The following is an 18,698-nucleotide window of genomic DNA, read 5'->3' as shown; positions in this document are numbered from 1 at the left end:
GACCAAGGCAGAAACAATCACTGATTTTGCTCTTCTGGCTGCCACAAAAACAATAATCTATTAGTCAAAAGAAAATATTCAGAGGTCTTTACAATATTTAAATTACATGTGAAGGAGAGCACTGAAAGCTAAAATTCCATGTCTTTGGCTACATATCATATATCTAAATTTCTTTATTAAGATTTGCTTATAAATTTCTCAGTGAATGCTTGAGATGTGATACTTATAACTAAGAAAGTTTAGTTCCTAAGCAAGTTGGCTTTATCTACAAAGGTCCACTACTTGTATTGCTTCTTTTGAACTATATGTTTATTTTTCATTACAGAATTTAGATCATGAACCTATAAGTCCTCAACCACCTCTTGTTTATGTGTGCATATGGTTTCAACGCTGTTCTCCAGCCTACAACAGCTCTTTACTTTGTTGGGATCCTTCTTTGACAAGTAAGTAGACAGCAGTCTTCTCTCAGCTAACATTTTACTAGACTAGTGTACTAAGTTGGGTTGGAATGGAGTTTATTTTCTCTGTAGTAGCTGATAGGGTTTTAGACTTGTGACTAAGCCAGTATTGACAGCTCACTGATGTTTTAGCTATTGCTGAACAGGGCTTGAAAGTCCCTCTCTTGTTCTTACTGTTCTTCCCTGCCACCCCCAGAGAGTAGGCCGGGGTGCATGAGAGGTTGAGGTGTGACACAGCCAGCATGGCTGACCCAAACTGAGCAAAGAGATGCTCCATACCCCATAACATCATACTTGGCATTAAAAGAGGAGAGGGTAAGTTTTTCAAAGGTTCTAATACTTTCACATTCCACAGGAAATAGTGAACTGACTAGTGCCAGTGTTTTATCATAACTATATCACAGTGGTGGCTCAGCCTTCAGTAGTATGTTCCCCTACCAGAGTATTATGTGCAGTTCTTTCAGAATCCTGGAATGTGTGAATAATCTTCCACTAGTTGCAAATCACTTCCCGCCTCCCTGAAAAACAAACAACCAACACAAACACCACCACAAAGTCTAACGTGCTTGATTTTTGGTTACTCTCAGTTTATCCCTAACTTTTTGACCTCTAGCTCACGGCTTTTTTCTTGATCAGTCCTTTCTCCCTTTGCCTCTGGGCTTTCTGGCTAGGCTCAACAATGCTGATAGGCATCACAAGTCTTCCTATTGCTTACTCCTGTAAACAAATAATCTTCCTCAGCCTGTCTTCTCTTGTGACACCCTGTATTCCATTTTTGTTCATCCTTGGCTTCTTGGTTTCCATCTATCTTTTTTTTTTTTTTTTTTTTCATGTGTGTATATGCTGTATGATGTGTTGTTCTTCTCCTATTTGTTGGCATGCAATTTTTGTTTATGCCCATTTCTCATCTTCATTCTCTGGTGCAAAAGACCTCCTCTTGCACATTATTTATCCTATTTCAGTCAGTCTCTACTTCTTCCCTGTTCTACAAATAGATGTCCTCAACTCTTAACTTTCATTTCTCATGCAACAAACGGCTGTAAATCTTCTATTATTTTCTCTGCTACTGCTGCAAATTTTCCTCCAAAATTGTACCATTACCTCCTGTTCTCTCTAGTCCTTGGAAGTTTTATTGAGCAACATCTCAAGTATAAAGTGTTTTTTTCCAGATCCGTATTCAAGAACCATCTACATCATGCAGAGCTGAGCTCTACACCCATTCATGTGCATTGTTTCTGCAATTCTTCTCCTTCAGTGTCTCCTTTGCCACAATAACTGAAGAATACTTTAGAGAACTCTAACTCCTCCTCCAACAAAATTTAATCCTGCATCTCTTGTTCTGCTGTTCTCTGTTTGCTCTGTGCTAGGGCAATCCCTTTCAAGGGGACAAATCGCCAAGTAGCTGCACAACTAGAGTGCTGCATCTATTTAAGGTTGTGTATTGTGCATAATATTTGAGCTCCTTTTCTATGCTCAGATCATAGAGAGCATTTTAATGCCAGAATCTGTAAGACTGGAAAGAAAATAAGATATTTTTCCCATTTGTATTCCTGTAAAAAAGAAGCTTTAAAAAAAAAAATCTGGAGAGAAGCCATGGAGAGAAAAGATTCTATGAACTAATGGGAGTAACTAAAAAATGAATGGAGCCCATAAAGAAACTAATACTTCTGAACTACATAGATGTTTCGGTATTGAGACCTTAAATAAATAAGCTTGAAATCAAATTTTCATGGATCATGAGTAAGTTTTAGAGGAAAGACATGTTCTTAGTGCCTTGTTATGGAGTAAATGCTGGAAAACAGTCCAAGTTGAAGGAGCAGATTCACCGAAGGTTCTCTCTGCTCTTTCATTCCTGAGTTCCTGCAGACACTTAAAAGAGAGCAACCAAAGGGAAACAAACAAAGCCCCAGAATATCAATTAGTGTCAGAATGTATTTATTCTGATGGGGTAGAATTCAGAGATAAAATCAGGGAACCACATTAATGTACTCTGAGACAAGAAGAAACTTGGTAACAGATGCTACCTACATATGCAGTCCTATAAACACAACTTGAGAGCAATTTCACTTGTGCGTGTTTTTCTGTGATGGGATCTAGTACCAGTCCTTTAAATCCTTTCCTAATTTCTACGGACTATTCCCATATTTAACAGCTCTGGTAAGTTCTGTTCTGAACACTCATACAGCAACCATTAAGAAGTTGCTGCTTTGTTATCACTATGCCGGAGTCCATCATGATTCCACAGCCATTTAAGTTTCTTTTCCCCTTCCTACCCATGGAAGCCTTGGAAATCATCCTTCAAGCTCCACCAGGTGTTACCAGTAGCTCTTCTCCTCAAGGTCTGAAGGCAAAGAACGAGCTTTCCAGGTTTCTGTCTAGCTTTTACTTACTGATCCAGAAAGGAAGTCGGTGGAATTTACTGAGTGTTAAACCGAATTACATGCTTGAATGCTCACCTGGATGAGAGCCAAAACATGCCTTAGATTGTTTTGTCTTCAAGCCTTTGTTAGACAAAGCTAAAGAGCCTTCTCAGAAGTTTTTTATTTTTGTAGCTGCCGTTTTAAAACTGGGCATTCTTTAAATATTATTTCTATTTGATTACTTCCCCTCTACCCTCCTCCTCCAAGAACTACAGCTTTCCTTGTTTATTTTGTGTAGTGGCATGTCTCCTATGGAGTACTATTCTACCTGGCTTGTTCTGCTTGTATGTGAGTAGTGTTGACCTTCAAAAGAGTATTCTCAGTAATCAGCATGGCAGGAAACTCAGTTTAATCACTTATGCATTTATGTGTTCTCGGTTTGCTTAAATACTTGTTCATTTGCTTTTGACAGTCCTCCAGTAGGACTTCCTTCTCATATACACTCTTGCTAACTGGCATTTATGCCAGTAAGTAAAGTTCGCAATGCCTGTTTGAAAATTTTGCCGAAAGGTCACAGAGCCATTGCTATTCCACTCAATACCTTAAACATCAGAATTTGAAATGTAAAAAGTTAAATATTTCCTTTGACCTTTTTTTTTGCAAAACATACTTAATGCCTGCAGCTCATAATGTTGCCTTATGAAGATGTCCTATACTTGGCTGTAGACCTGAGAGGAACCTTGTCCTTGGCGCAAAGAAAGATTTTGTACCTTTCCAAAGAGCCTTATAGTCACAGTAGGAGTGAAACCTAGCAGCAGTGCTGCAGTATTTAGGGATAAATATTACTAATTGAATATAAGTATGAATATTATCAATTAAGAGCTTTCCTTTTAGTCTGTCTGCTTTCAACAATTTGTCAGTCATATTCTCAGAACAATTAATACTCCATGACTGCAGGCATCTTCCAATAATAGTTCTACTTGAAATGGGGGTGCCAGGTCCTTGTTTACATGATTGACCAGAACATCAGACATGTTGCTTACTCCATATTTTAGACTTACTCCTTTCCTATCAATTCAGGATCTCTTTTTAGCATTTTTTGCCAGCTGGCAAAATCCAGCCAGAAAAGAAAGCTGATACATACTTTTTTTTACATGAAAGATCAACTTATTGTTGTCCTTATGCAAGCGTATGTGACATTAATGCTAGGTTTGCTTGACAAACAGTGTGATTAATAAACAGAGAAGTCCCAAGTTTTAGTAGTGGCAAAATTAATGAGTTAAAAGCAACAAGTAAAGCAAAGAGGAAGTACACAGCAAAAAAGTCATATGTAGGGCACAGAAGTTGGCTTTGTCCATTTATCCCCAAACAAGCCCCCCTGATTCTACAATATGCAATAGTTAGTGAAAAGACCTTTCAGAAAATACTTTCCTGGTTAAGCAAGCAGTTGAATCATAGGCAATCTGAAATGCAAAGGACATTAAAAAAACACACACACACAAAAGAGCCAGCAGAACTAGTTGGCGCTGGAGTTTGTTTAGCGAAATATGTCCTGATCTTTATATGCTGTCTGGTGTTGCCTGTAGATATTATTTGTGATATTTTTATGGCATGGCAACAAATATCCAACAGGGAACAAAATACAATCAGGGATAAAATTTCTGTGGTTGGGGTAGGATTGTAACATCTAAACCAGTGCCAAAGACAAACTTAAATAGTAAAACATATGAAGGACGTCATGCTGATGTGTACAAGTTGGAAATCCTGAGACCATAAGTAGTTATCACTGCTGGACAAACACTATCTCAGTCTTGGCAAAATACTCAGCTTAGAGGCTGCGAATAATATAATATATTAATAGAGCTCCGTAACATACTTGTAATAGAAGACTAAAATGCAGTTCTCAAAATGATAGGGTGAGGCAGTGTTTTCAGACCTTTTTCAAAAAAGGAAAATTATAATCTATGTACCTCTCTTACAGAGGTACTTTTACTGGAATTCGCTGTATCCTGAGGTAAACAGCCAGGATGTAGTCTGAAATACTCTACATTTTCCTGTGCTTTTATTCTTTAAACAGCTGATTGAAATCCTAATGTGTGTCAATTGCCATAGCTTTACTGAAACCAGTGAAGTTATTTCTGTTTCCAGAGTTGTTGAGAACTTGACCAAAATGTTAAACTGGGAGAAACAGATTTATTGAACAGCTGAGGAAAGTAGCACATAAATTTCCAAAAGAAATACTGTAAACATATCAAAAGTCAGAAAAACTTAGTATCAGGATTCAGAAAAAGAGCAAAGTATCTCTGCTATAGATTTGTTTCATATTTCTGCACAGGAAAGGCAAACAAATTTGGAAAGGAAATTATTTCTGGTTTATATTACTCTAAATCACTTATAAATAACAATGCACTAAGACTTACAGCAGCTGAGCAATCATCCTTAGTTTCTTGCTTTAGAATACAGGAAAATTGGTTATTGGAAAAGCTCTAGCTCACGCTACAGGAGCCTCCTACTTTCATGTAAATTCTGAATGTATCTTGTGGAATGTAAAAAATTATGACATTGCACACCCAACCATTTTTTCTATGTGTATGCAAGTGGTGAATGCAATACAGTAGTTGTCATTGTTTGAGGTTTCTTTAATTTGTACGGGTGATGGGTTTTCCTTAATTTCTTGGCAGCCAAATCCAGAACATGCAGAGGCATGGAAGAGGTTGCGTGTGTGCAAACTAATGAGAGCTGAAGCAGTACTAAATCATATTAAGCTGGTTTCTGTATCATAGCTCTTAAAAAAAGAATAAATGACAGTCATAGTTCTTAACAGTGCAGTGCAGCACTCATGCAGAAATTTTCACATTTTCTTTCAGACAGGGTAAAATGAGTCTACTGGCCAGCACGTTCATTTAAACAAAAGTGCTTTTAAAAAGATTGAAAAAAGTACTTCATAGGGATGTTAAAAACCGTTGCGAATAAAATAATTGGCAATACTGCAAAGCGCAAATAAATCCCTGGGTGCCTTTATATTATAAAGATGTGTGGAATAACGTTATTGAAAAGGGGTAAACTCTTTGATAAATATTACAGGCCTGCACTCTGGGATTGCTTATTTCATTGATTTATCACACAAGATGTTAAGCCAAAAAGCAACTCACTTTGTTGACAGTAATTAACTGATAATAACTGTTTCCATTATGCTCATACAAGATGCAAGATAAATGGTAAGAGATGAAATACACGTTTTAAGTTTAACCCATGACCACATTACAAAAAGTCAATCAATTCTGTTTTTTATATATATATATATATATAAATTTACAGAATTATGATTAGTCTTGCTAAGTAAAAGAAACATTTTGGGAGATAACGCAATCTGCCAGAAAAATCAATACTTCCCCCGAATGAAACGTACACATCTTCAGATGAACAACAATCAATGAAAAACAAAATTAGTCTCATTTTCAAAATTGACTGCTTTCAGCAGCTCCCACTGAAATAAATGCCTAATTCAGCTGAAGGTAACTAGTCTAGTAAATGTGCCACATCCACCTTGCGGGAAGGCTTAAGAGGAGGATAACCTAAAGATAATACAGTCTTTTTTCAAGCAAGTTTTTTTCCTCACTTTTGAGTGGTAAAGCAATAAATTAGTTCTGTGTCATTCTAAGCAAAGGCTGATATAGTGTTTGATCTACCTCAGAATCATAGCCTCTCTTTCTCATTTGAAAAAATACCAACAACAAAAGACCACAACAAAAAACCCACACACACTGAAAACCAAAACAGCAAAACCACAAAGAAATTAATAACTGTGTTCCATACCATTTGCCTGAACAATACAGGGCTTGCTGGAGGCAATATGCCCTGCTGGTTTACATAGGCTTTTCTTTGCTCTCCCACCAGGACTGCTTACTGCTTGCTTACCATCAAAGGAAGGTATCTATTTCTCCTGAATGGAAGTGCTATACTGGAAGCTAATTTACTTCCTTTTCTTTGTAAGACCAGTTAACAAGTAAAAATATGGCCATTCACGTACAGCCTAGCATCTTCACATCTCAAAGCCAAAATAGGCATCATGCACACTGCACATGAAGACACGTGGCAGAATGCAACTGAAGTGAAAGCAGTAAGGAAAATTCACATGAATTCTCATAGACGAGTCCCAAGCTGCCACCTGGCTTCTGAAGCTTCCCTGACTAAATGTTTTAAGACCTTAAGACTTAGCTCCACACTGAAGTCTTGTGATTGCATTTTGTATGACTCAGTTACTATCAGTAACACATAGTAACTAATAATAGTAACAAATAGTATCAGTAATTATTTGTTACTGTCATTAACAAATCTCCGGGTATTTCAGTGTGGGACCTCAAGAAGACAAGGATCCAGCTGACATAAGCATTCCTGTTTGTTTTGTTTTTAAACTTAACTGATAGCACTGGGTGCCTGTTTCCACATGGGAATAATATGGGAACAAAGTGAGGTTGTGTTACACCTGTCTCAGGTCAGAATGAATGTACCTGCACACTCTTCCTCATTTAAAGATTACAGCAACTCCCAAACCAAAACCAGAATTGTCATCAATGTGAACACTTACTTTTCTAAGAATCAAGGCTCTTTTACCAGTGTTCCTAGTGCTTTTTCCATAAAACATGCAAACTGGGTAATCAGCATAGCAGAGAGAATGGCTGAAATGTGTAACTGAAGAATTTTACATTTTCCTTCCCTAAAATGAGGAACTTCTACATTTCTAACTGAGCTCACTGATTTTTGCCCCAGCTCTCTTCTCCAAAGCTTGAACTACTGAACTAGACTCCTTCTCCTGAAATCACACACCTAGAAGGTTTCAATACCTCTGTGAGAACAGGTCCAGTACCATTTCAATCCCAGAAAATAAAACTTCTTATTTTTTTTTAAATATTACATTTGTTTGATTTTTCCAAAGTGAACTATCAATTCCTGCCACTCTACAGTATCCCTGCCACCTCAAAGTCTTTCTTGAAAATTGGTTAATCCGGATTCAATACTATTATTCGTTTTACACTTGGATATCGAGGTTGCAAGTTGCTGTCTCTCTTTTTTTGTGCGCGCCCCCCCCCCCCCCCCCCGCTGGCTTTTCTACCTTTTGCTTTCAAAGCCTAGCGGTTTCAGTAAGTGAGGTATTCATACTACTCAAATGCCTAGCATATTTTTTCCAAAGGTGCTTCCAAGTCCTTCAGAAAATCTGAGGGATACTGAGCAAAAAGAATAACCTATTTGAGAATGCATCTTTTTTTCTTCTTTATCAGAAATCATTTAGCTACTCATATTTAAGTCATACAAGGCAAGATTCAAATATTCTTTAAGTGTGTTACTTTCACTCCCATTTCTTTGGAATGGAGACTAACAAAAGTTGTAAGCAAAATATAAATCAAACTGGAAAGCAAAAAAGGCACAATACACCATCTTATTAGATAAAAATACTTTAACAGTAAAGAATCTGAGTGTATAACTTACAAAATTGTTTTTTTCTGCTTAGAAATATGAAGTAGTAAGTTTAAAGTAAAGGTTTCTTTCATTTGCAAAAAGTTTTTAGTGGTTATGCAAACTAGATAAAAGGACCCTTTCTTTAGAAAATAATTGAAGTATAAACATAAATCAAAATTAAGATCCATGATTTAATTGAAGGGTTTTTTTGCTTGCTAATGTTTAAGTCAGTACAAAGTCAGTCTTAAATCACTCTGAGATAAATCAGTCTGTCCCATTCCTTGGAGGCCACCATCATTTAGATGTGGTATGAGCACTGAGCTGTTAGGAAAGGTGCTGGCAAAAACCTTCAGATCTCAGAAAGCACAGAGGATCGCTATTAGCCGTCTATCTTGTTGGATCACCTTATAGTTGAAAAGTCACTTTTAGTAAATGTAACACAGAGTTTGAGTTATCCTTCCTGACATTTATATATCAGTTCACTTTCAATGCTGTATCTTACCTAGATCGGTATTTAAATTATCTATTCGTTTCTTGTTAAAAATTGTCAAATATGCACAGCACATACATTTGCATTATTGTCAAGTCATTCATCTTTAGCTGAATGAAAACTACTAGAAAACTACCTTGTCCTCACTATGACCCATGTGTCTTGAAATTGCATCCAGTTTAAAATGAGACCTGAAATATTCATGTCATTTAAATTATGCAAACTAATCTACAGGCATCTATAAAATCTTATGAATCCAATAGATATTTTCATTACATGAGGGCAGGAGATGAGAGGGGGTTTTGTCCTTCAAAAAAAAAAAAAAAAGGAAGAGGGAAGAGTGAGGGTTTTGTCCTTAAAAAAAAAAAAAAAGAAAAAAGACAGGAAAAAGCAAAGGAAAAACATGAGAAAAGTTTCACAAAAGTCTCATAGATACTTCAAGAGTGAAAGTATCAGTAACATATATGCTCCAGACATTTCTTTTGTATCACCATACGTTTATAATTTGTTCAGGTACTGTTAGATAACCCCCAACTGAGATAACAAATGTTAGTAGCATAAGGATTTTTGAGTACAATGCACAAGTCAAGTGGTTCTGAGCATGGGATAATAGAAGAGAGAGAGCAGGAAAGTCAGTAAAGCTGCCTGGATTATATATCCTCAGGATATCCAACTACTGAAGATAGTTTTCTCAAAGCTCAAGATAAATTTGAGTACTAGAAAAGAGAGGTACACTTTGTGTTCTGATCAGCTACAGGCAATGCAAATGATAGCACCAGGTACTTGTAACAGAATTTTCAATGGGGTTTATTCATCCCTGTGGGGAATTCAAAGCCAGTGCATCATAGCTCTTCACTAGGTTTTCCCTAGATCCTCTCTAGATCACAGTTCCTTCTTTTGCCTGGTAAGGAAATGAAAGTAAATGCATTGATTTTAAGCTAAGGGCTCCTACAGGGAGAAATGATGGCATAAACTCAGGGATATGTGTGAAATCAATGCCTATAGTGATGGCCTGACTATTTCATATTCCCAAAAAGTTTTTAATTAGCGTAGGTGTCTGTTCAGTTACAGAACAGATGTGGTAAAAATCACATTCACACCAGAACAAGGGGTAAGTTCAGCCTATGAAGATTACCTTCAAGCTCTTGGTGCTACTTTCACATTCCCCAGCACCACCAAAGTCATGGTGCTGAATAAAACCTCTAGAAGGTCTCCATCTTCAAGCTAGTAATCAGAAGTATTCTATACTGAATTACTTTGCAATAACTTCTAGAGACAACACAGATGTTGTGAGAGTCTTCCACTTGAAACTGAGAGGAAAATCATGTAAATATAACAACTTGACATATGTTTTACTTAAAAAATAACAAACTCCTCTCCTGATCCAAAGTGTCTTCTCCCACAACTGAGCTCTGAGGCATCTTCTTGTGCAGAGCTGATTATTGAGAACAGTCCTGAATTCTTCTCTTTCTCTCTCCTGTCTTTGCAAGCTCCAGCTTGCATATCACTCTTCCTCCCATATATATGCATACTATGTTTCTGGCTGGAGGAATAAGCCAATCTACCTCATAAATCAGGATTGTGAGGGCAGAGACTTGCCATGTTTCTCTCATCATTCAGGAATATTAGAACCCAAATGCTTCATCAAATCTAGAAAAATGTTACACTGAAGAGTTCTAGCCTTTATGAGAGGACGGGGTATTCCTGAGATGAAGGTGTCAATGAAAATGTCTCCCAAAGTCAGGACAAATGTAATATCTTCTTTGTATTTTATTCAAGTTTTACCATAAATATTTAATAAGGGCGTATTCTATGATAAGCTTTTGTTTCAGCTTTAACAGGAAATGAATGCTGGAGCGAATCAATAAGGTAATTTTTAATCTCAAAGTCAATCTACAATCTGCATAAAGGTACGTATCTCCTTCTCTGAAATGGAGTCTTTCCATATGACATTAACTCCAGTATATTCAAATTCTATTTTTAGAAAGGGTGAATGTAGCACAAAACAACATTTTCACTATGTAATTTTGCAGAAACAGAACCAAGCACTTTGATTCATGCACTGATCAAAGTAGAATAGTTTAATGTATCCCTTTAACAAGCCTTACAGTTTTTTATAGAGCTATGATATCTGTTTAGATGTTTTCCAGCAATGCTTTGGGTCTGTTATAATTTTTCTTCAAAAGTCATATTCGGACCCGATAGCAGCATATTGTATGTCAGAATCAGTACATAAATGTTTTTGAAGATTTTTGGCAAAAAATAATTGGCCCATTCCTCCTTTCTCTGATGTGATGTGGTAGATGCAAATTTTTCTAAATTTTCTACCTGTTTTTAATTGTCCTACATGGGTCTGGAGAGGCTGGGAAGAAGTGAGCAAAGCCAAGCACAGGAGATCAAAATAAATGGAAAAAAATACCAGGAAGCTTCAGCAGTTTTCCTGAAGCTGTGTTATTTACTTTACTTGTAATGATCTCTTAATGGTGTGACTTTCTCAAGTCACAGCATATTCATAATCATCTTGTTTTACAATTGCAGAGGATACTGATTAACATTCAGTCAGAGGATGAGCTCAGTTAAAGGATACTTATTGAGTCATTTCCAAACTGTAGTTTCACTCACATGCAGCCAACTCGGTGTATCTGACTTCTGTATTTTTTTAAAGCAGAGTGAATAATAGTAATTAATTTCAATAATTGTATATGTTATTTAGTTACATGAATGTCAGCATGATTGCTATCAGAAAAAAATATAATAGCTTGGCTGAAACAAACTGTTTCTATTTGCTTCTGTGTGAACTCATTTTTAGAGAAAAACATTGAGATCATTGCCTGCATTTTTGAAAGGCTGACATTTTTTTGGGAAGCTGTACTTTACGTTAATGTTACACAACTTTTTGTCTAATGGTAGCAACTGAAAACGTCCCTTAAGATGTAAACTAGTGTACTATACCCTAAACTATGTACATCTGTAATTAAGGCTAATGTTTTCCATTTACAAAACACCTCAGCCATTCAGACAAAATACAAAAAGGAAGGAGTTGTTACATCATTGTTACTGCTGGGGAGCTGAGACACAGTAATATTGTTTTACTTGCCCTGGTCATGCATAGAATTTGTGGAGATTTCAGAAAGTGAACTGAATTCTCCTGAATGCCAGTGTGGATTGTAAGGTGAACAAGCATCCTGCTCCTTGGAAATTATGGTAGTTTCTCCTCAGGGCTTACACGGTGGGACCGTTCTTGAGAGACTGGCTACTAAACCACTTTGCAGTTAAAATCTCAGTGACACCCAGGCCAGGTTTCAATGGTCTCTAGACACTGCATTGGTTTATTATCCAGTGTCATGGTACTAATGTCACAGACTAGAAGAGGCTCCTAGTTTCAAAACAGAATCAAATGTTGATTTTATTTAAATTTATTTTTTTAAAGATCTTTACCTACTACCTGATATTTCTACAGAAGATTCTTCAACAACTGCATGTCATAGAATAATTTCAATTGAAAGAGACCCTCAGGATCTCTTTCCTAGAGTCCAACCATAATGTAACCTAACTCTAGCACTAAACCATGTCCCTAAGAACCTCATCTAAAGGCCTTTTAAACACCACAGCTTAATCTCTTTTAGTAACAGCATGGGGACTGTCACTTTGTAAAATGGAAAAGGATATGAAAAATAAGATAAAGAAAAACTTTTAAGGGCATGTAACCATTGCCTGTTGCCAGCATATTCATAGGAATCTCTGAAAGGGGAGCTTCTGGGCAGAATGGGTAAGTAGAAGATACTACTCAATTTTGATTACACCTGACATGAGTGGGATTTGAGGAGCGGAGCAGAGGAAAAAAACATCTGTTGACACTGACAAAAATATGAGGCAGGCAATGTACTATTTGCTGATATGGAATATAGGATTTGAGGCCAACAGACTATCCTGTGTGGTAGGATCTTCTGTTGACTAATCGAAGGAGGCGACATAGTATTGACAGGTGAGAAAGAGAGTCATGGGATATCTACAATGGAAAAAACCTCACATCCCAGATATTTGTTTGAAAGAAAAATGGTAACTGGGAGAGGGAAGCACGAATTATTTCTAATTAACTGAGTAATTATATTAAGTGAAAGGCACATTCTGCTATAAGGCAAATAAAGACTGCTTCTGCACAGGTAGAAATAAGTCCAGAATGCCATAGCATACCTCTCAAATTATGTTGACAAATTTATCTACAAATCAACAGCAAATTAGAGAAGTGTTGTGAATGATTAATATAGTTCAGGATCTCAATTTTGACATATTATTTAGTCTTCTCTCTGAATTAATATCATGATGCAAAATGAAATTCATGTTATTGACTAGAGATTTTTTAAATCAGACCTCTTTAGTAGCACAGAGAGGTGTATCTTGGAAAGAATAAACTGACCAAAATATGCTAGGAAAGTCTAAGATCAGCCAAATTATGGCACAACCCTTTAGCACTCTGAATTCTGAATAGAAGCAAGCGAGCAGGACAATGGAGCGATTCTCTGGCTATGTGGAACGGGATAGTGAGGTGATAAATGCCTTTGTAACAAAAATAGCATAACTGCAAGCTCAAAGTTATAGTCCATTAAATAATATTGTGTTTGTCTGCACATTTGTTGTTGTTGTTTGTTTTTAGATAAAATCATGTGGCTATCCACAGGGCTTCTGGAGAAAATTGGAAGTCAGAGGATTCATCTCATTATTTTTATATATGTACAAAGCATACAAATCAAGGTTTTCTGATGAAAAGTTTGCTTGAAGGTGCAGCAAGGAGACATGAAGAAACACATACTTGGGATTCAAGAGAAGAAAAGTTCTTATCCACATAAGAATTTAGCCAAGACATAAAGGCAACCAATTCTTCTTCTGCAAAGGGTACCGTGAGACATAAACGGTCTGGTACTTTGTGTTATATTGCAGTAGAAACAATTACTTTCATAGGAGCCTGTGCTTTATGAGTTTAGCTGGAAACTGTCTGATAGCATAGACAAGAACTAACTGTTAATACCTGCATGGAGAATGTCTTTTTAATATATATATATATATATATATATATATATATATATATATATATATGTTTAGGTTTTTTATAAATAACATAATTAATTTCAAATAAATAACTGTATTTCCATAGCTGTTTTTCTTTAAATCAGTACATAAAAATGGCACTGAAAGGTCTTTCATTCCTCCTTCCCTGCCTCCACTGCAGGATATCTATTAGATTTTGTGATTTAAGTCAATGCAACAAAATCCCATGTTTGCTCCAAAAGGACTTCATTAATCACCTGTCTTGACTGAAGTGGAACTTCCAGATTGCATTTGGAGAGGGAGTTTGTTTTCTTCAAAAAAAGAAGTGCTAATACACTTTCACTTGAAGCTGCTTTGGTTTGCAAGTAAGTTGTGATGCTGACATTTTCCTCCCTTTCCTCCAGCTAAAAAGCTGTGAATAAACTGTTCCTGGAGCAACTTCATTCAGGAGACCATTATTTCTTGGCACAGTAAACTACTAGTGAATGTTGGGAAAGAACGGTGACTCACAACAAGGCATAGTGATATGAAAACAAAATGACTAAGTGGCATGGAAAGGTCATTATCATAAAAATCTGCTCAGAGACAATCTAGAGGTTAAGACAGTGTACCAAAGAGATAGTTCCACCTCAGGGCATAGTTTACTACTAATCCCTAGCTCACCAGTTTGCTGTGGTCAGGTCAAACACCAAGGCTGTAGATGAGCAGATTACATCAGTTAAGTGGATACTGAGATCTCGGCTTACAAAATTTTGCAGTGCATGGATGACAGATGGAATTGCACAGTTTGGATTGCCAAGCTACACGAGGAACATTAGGACTCGTCTGCATGGCCCTTCAGGCATTGCAGTCTGTTTGCACAATATTCCAAGGCTCAAGCCTTTACTACACTCCACTACCCTGCCCCTGATCCAGTCACCAGACAAAGAGGATAGGAGGGAGGATGTTAAGAAGTTGTAGAATTACCAAAATCTTTTCTGCTGGGACATAGAAAAGGAGTTCACAATGGCTACTGCTGAGGCTAATAACAACATTTAGATGGTGCCTGCCTCAGGTGCATGAAAAACTTCCTTTATTTGACACAAAAAATGCTGACAGAAACAAGGGAGGGGAATTACACAGGGGCTGAGAAGCAAAACTGCTAAGACTGTTGTTCATGCAGTTTAATCCCTCCTGCCAGCTGAGTACAGCACCAAGGTTGTCAGCAAGGAAGCTAGAAGTTGAAGGCTTCCATGCAGCTGTTCCTTTAAACAGCTTTCTTGTGTGTGCTGCACACACCTTATGGTTGTTGCATTAAGACTTTGTCAAATATAAAGTTTTTTTCCCAGAAAACAAACAAACAAACAAACAAACAAACAAACAAACAAAACCCCCCAAACAAACAAACAAAAAACCAACCAACCAAAAAAACAACCAAACAAAAAAAAAACACCAAACAAACAAACCCACAAACCTTGCACCAGGATGTTCAGCCTATAAGAATAAATATTTCAAACTTCATTGAAAGTAACAATGCAGATGTAGTAAGCATACCTGCAAGTACTAAGGCTGCAGGTTTAACTTAGTCTATGCTACCGCTAACATAGTATTTCTGCCTGCTGTCCTTGACACATGCACAAGAAGGCAAATAGCAGAAAAAAAAAAGTGAGGTTGCCAGTGACTCATCATCTTGCAGCCTGAGTGAGGGAGAAGTGCACAGTTGTTCTCAGCATGTCACTAATTTTAGGCTGAAGAGCTTTTCTGGAATGGTGTTTTAATTGGAATATTCTCCTGCAGGACCAACCTTTTCTGCAGTTACTCCAGCAGCTGTTTCTGCTTGTTGCTGTGTTTCTCAGTACTGACTTCTGACAATTTTCTATGCTACTCCCTTTTTTTTAAATAGAGGCTTCTCCTTTCTATTGTCTGATCCCTCTTCAGGATATGGTAACTGAATTAATCTTACACTAAATGCATGGATGGTGAGCTGAGTGGGTAAGAAAAGAAATATTAATCTTCATATAAAGATTTGTTTTTTCTGAAATAGAAAATGGTCTTCTCAATGGAAGAGAGTTTGTTTATTATTCTTACTCTGGAATTAGGGAACAGAAAATATTATTATTGCATGCATTTCTCCTTGGCAGCAATGATGAAAGTTGTATTTTTCATCAGGTTTGGAATGACTGTTCCATGGTTTTTCCCTTGCTTCCCGCCACCATCTGGAAAGCTTGTGGAGAGAAAGTGTTGGAAGATGGCCAAGAGAGAAAGGGCGTGAGACCCTCTCTACGAAGAGGATCTCTTCTAGTTAGCATGAGTAGGCCTCAGTTAGCATGAGCTGAGCAAGGGTAAGTGAGAAGGTATTGCCTGGGAAAGGCCTGCGTAAACAAGTCTCACAGTCTCAGGAGGCAGCTCCTGAGAAAGGCCTGGATAAACAAGTCCCAGGAGGCAGCTCCGAGATAACGAGGGAATTCACATACCAGGGGGGCCACAGAAGGGGATGGACTCATTATGTATGTTGGGACGGGCTCATTACGTATGCTACCAAATCGGTGTTTGACGAGTAGGCATAATTAATAGAACCACTATAAAGGTCTGTGCTCTGTATCAATAAATTGAAGCATGTTTATCATCCGCATCGGATGGCTGCATTTCTTCCTCCGTCGCCGTAGGCCCGAACCCATGCCGGGGTCTTGACCCCCGACAAGAAAGTATCTTCATTCAGCTTTGCAAAAGAGGCCTGATTCAGGCTTAGGCTGTTTCATTGACTGAAGGACTGGAGATGCTGGATAAGGGCAGAACAAGGCAAATCTGCAGCCTACTGTAATACTGAAGCAAAGCTTAACTTAGAGGTGTATCTCCAACAGGCAGTTTGTTCAGAAAAGAAATAGAGCAACACTCCCTGGATTGCTTTTGCTTTTCTTGGGAGTTTCTCACACAGTGAGCACGTCTACCCTATCTCACTTCCCAAGATGATCTAATAAAAAACTTGTTACTGAGTCATTCACATAAATGCCTATGAAGTTGCACACTAATTGCCACGCTCACCTCTAGTTTGTTTCTTTTTATGACTTTGATGAATTTTGACTCTGACACTGAAGAATTATATGGTTGATGTTTGTATAAAAAATACCTTTGAGGTGTAGTAAGGCTAGTGAATATGTCTGGAGCTATTTTGGAGGCTTCTATTTGTCCAGCAACCTCGGTAGGTTCACAGTGTAACAGAATAAATCTGGTTTACAACTGTCTAGATGATTATAAAGATGTAAAAAAAAATACTGCATATGAAACTACGTTCAAATATGAGCATGAATTAGATAATAAAAGCACTGAAATTGTGTTCTGGTTACAGATCTAAATCTGATTGTGTTTAAAAAAAAAAGTGCCTAATGCGATGATGATGAAAAGGGAGACAGGAGAGAATAGTGAAAACCTAAAAGGCTGCACTCTCAGTGGCATTGTGCTGTCCTTCTACAGATGTGCATCTGCTGAACAACAGAAGTCAAAGGTTGTGTGCAGTGAGTTTTATTTCTTCAACAGATAAATAAGCCTAACACTTGCTTTAAACTGGGACATTTTCATTGACTCAACTGAATAAGGAACAGGCATTTCAGAGAAAAGAAAATAAATTAACAACCAAGGTCAGGGCTGATTTATTTCATTTTCATGAATGAATTACAGGTACTGGTGGCATTTCAGTGATCTTTTTAGAAGTAAATTTTGAACTTTCAAATTCAGATAGAGAACCTTGCACTAAGAATAATGAATCAGCTAGTGTGTAATTTAATTTCAACTTTTAGTTTCAAATCATATGGTAAACTATTGTAGAAACTTTTAAGAGAACAAAAAATTCTGCTTGCACTGGCAGCTGTTAGAATCAGTGGAGCAAGACACTGGGTGACACGTACATCTCCCCCTTTTATTTACATTGTTCCCATTTTTATGTTAGTGTAACTGTTTATATTGAAGGTTAATATGAGGAATAAACTCTTATTCAGAAATCTCATTAACAATGACCTTCTTCAACATCGCTTAAGAGCATCACACAGCCCACAGGCTAGCACTGGATAGGAGCTAGTTCAGTGCATGCAGAAGGACCCTTGGGTACACTAAGGATAAGTAATTATTTGTGAGCCTGTGATTAATACCTTCTTTCACTGCTTCCCTGTCAAGTTCCCAAGGACCAGCTGCTCCATTCTAACTTTTTGTTTATGGCATCTTCTAGCATGTGGAGATAACTCATAGCAGAATGGCCAACAGACAGAGATTCAGTTACTCAGTGTCATGTTGGTAATGGAAGGACAGTCTGATTTCTGGAAAACAAACTCAGAACCTTGATTGCTAAATACCTGGTAATGTTTTAACTACCTGTCTGTTCTGCAGTGAGTGATGCCTCTCTGAGCTGATCTCTGGAAACTGTTCTGAAACTTCTAACATTATTGGAATACTCTTAGTTAGCTCTTGTGCAGTTTTTATTTTATATAAATAATCTTAGTTCAAAATAAGTGAGAAGATAGCTCAACTACAAAAGCAACATCCAGTTCATATTTTTATTGATCACTAAATATTTAAAGCAAAAATAATCTTTACAAAACTGTTATAGAGTGCACAATAATATACTCTCAGTGGATGGAATCCACTCAGCTTTTTCCTCATAGTAGACTATTCTACCATGATTAACTATTTTCAACTTCTCTTGTTGCCCAGGCATTTGCAAGGATTTTCCTCCTGTATTAAATACCCTGGAGGGTCAGAGGATATAGCCTTGCATGTTGTGAAAGTTCAGCTAGAATCATAGAATTGGTTTGGCTGGAAGAGACCCTCAGGATCATCGAGTCCAACCATAACCAAAATCTAGCACTAAACCATGTCCCTAAGAACCTCATCTAAACACCTTTTAAACCCCTCCAGGGA

General features: G+C 37.3%; 1 protein-coding gene across 3 annotated transcripts in view; it reads right to left on the bottom strand.

Moving 5' to 3' along the window:
• The window catches only part of IL15 (interleukin 15), a 38,022-nt gene that overhangs the window by 9,763 nt on the left and 9,561 nt on the right, over positions 1-18,698 (bottom strand). The window lies entirely within an intron of this gene.

The sequence above is a fragment of the Streptopelia decaocto genome, assembly GCF_964273445.1.
Source record: "Streptopelia decaocto genome assembly, chromosome: 4".
In the NCBI taxonomy this organism is placed as follows: Eukaryota; Metazoa; Chordata; class Aves; order Columbiformes; family Columbidae; genus Streptopelia; species Streptopelia decaocto.
This window is presented reverse-complemented; position numbering and strand designations above follow the sequence as displayed.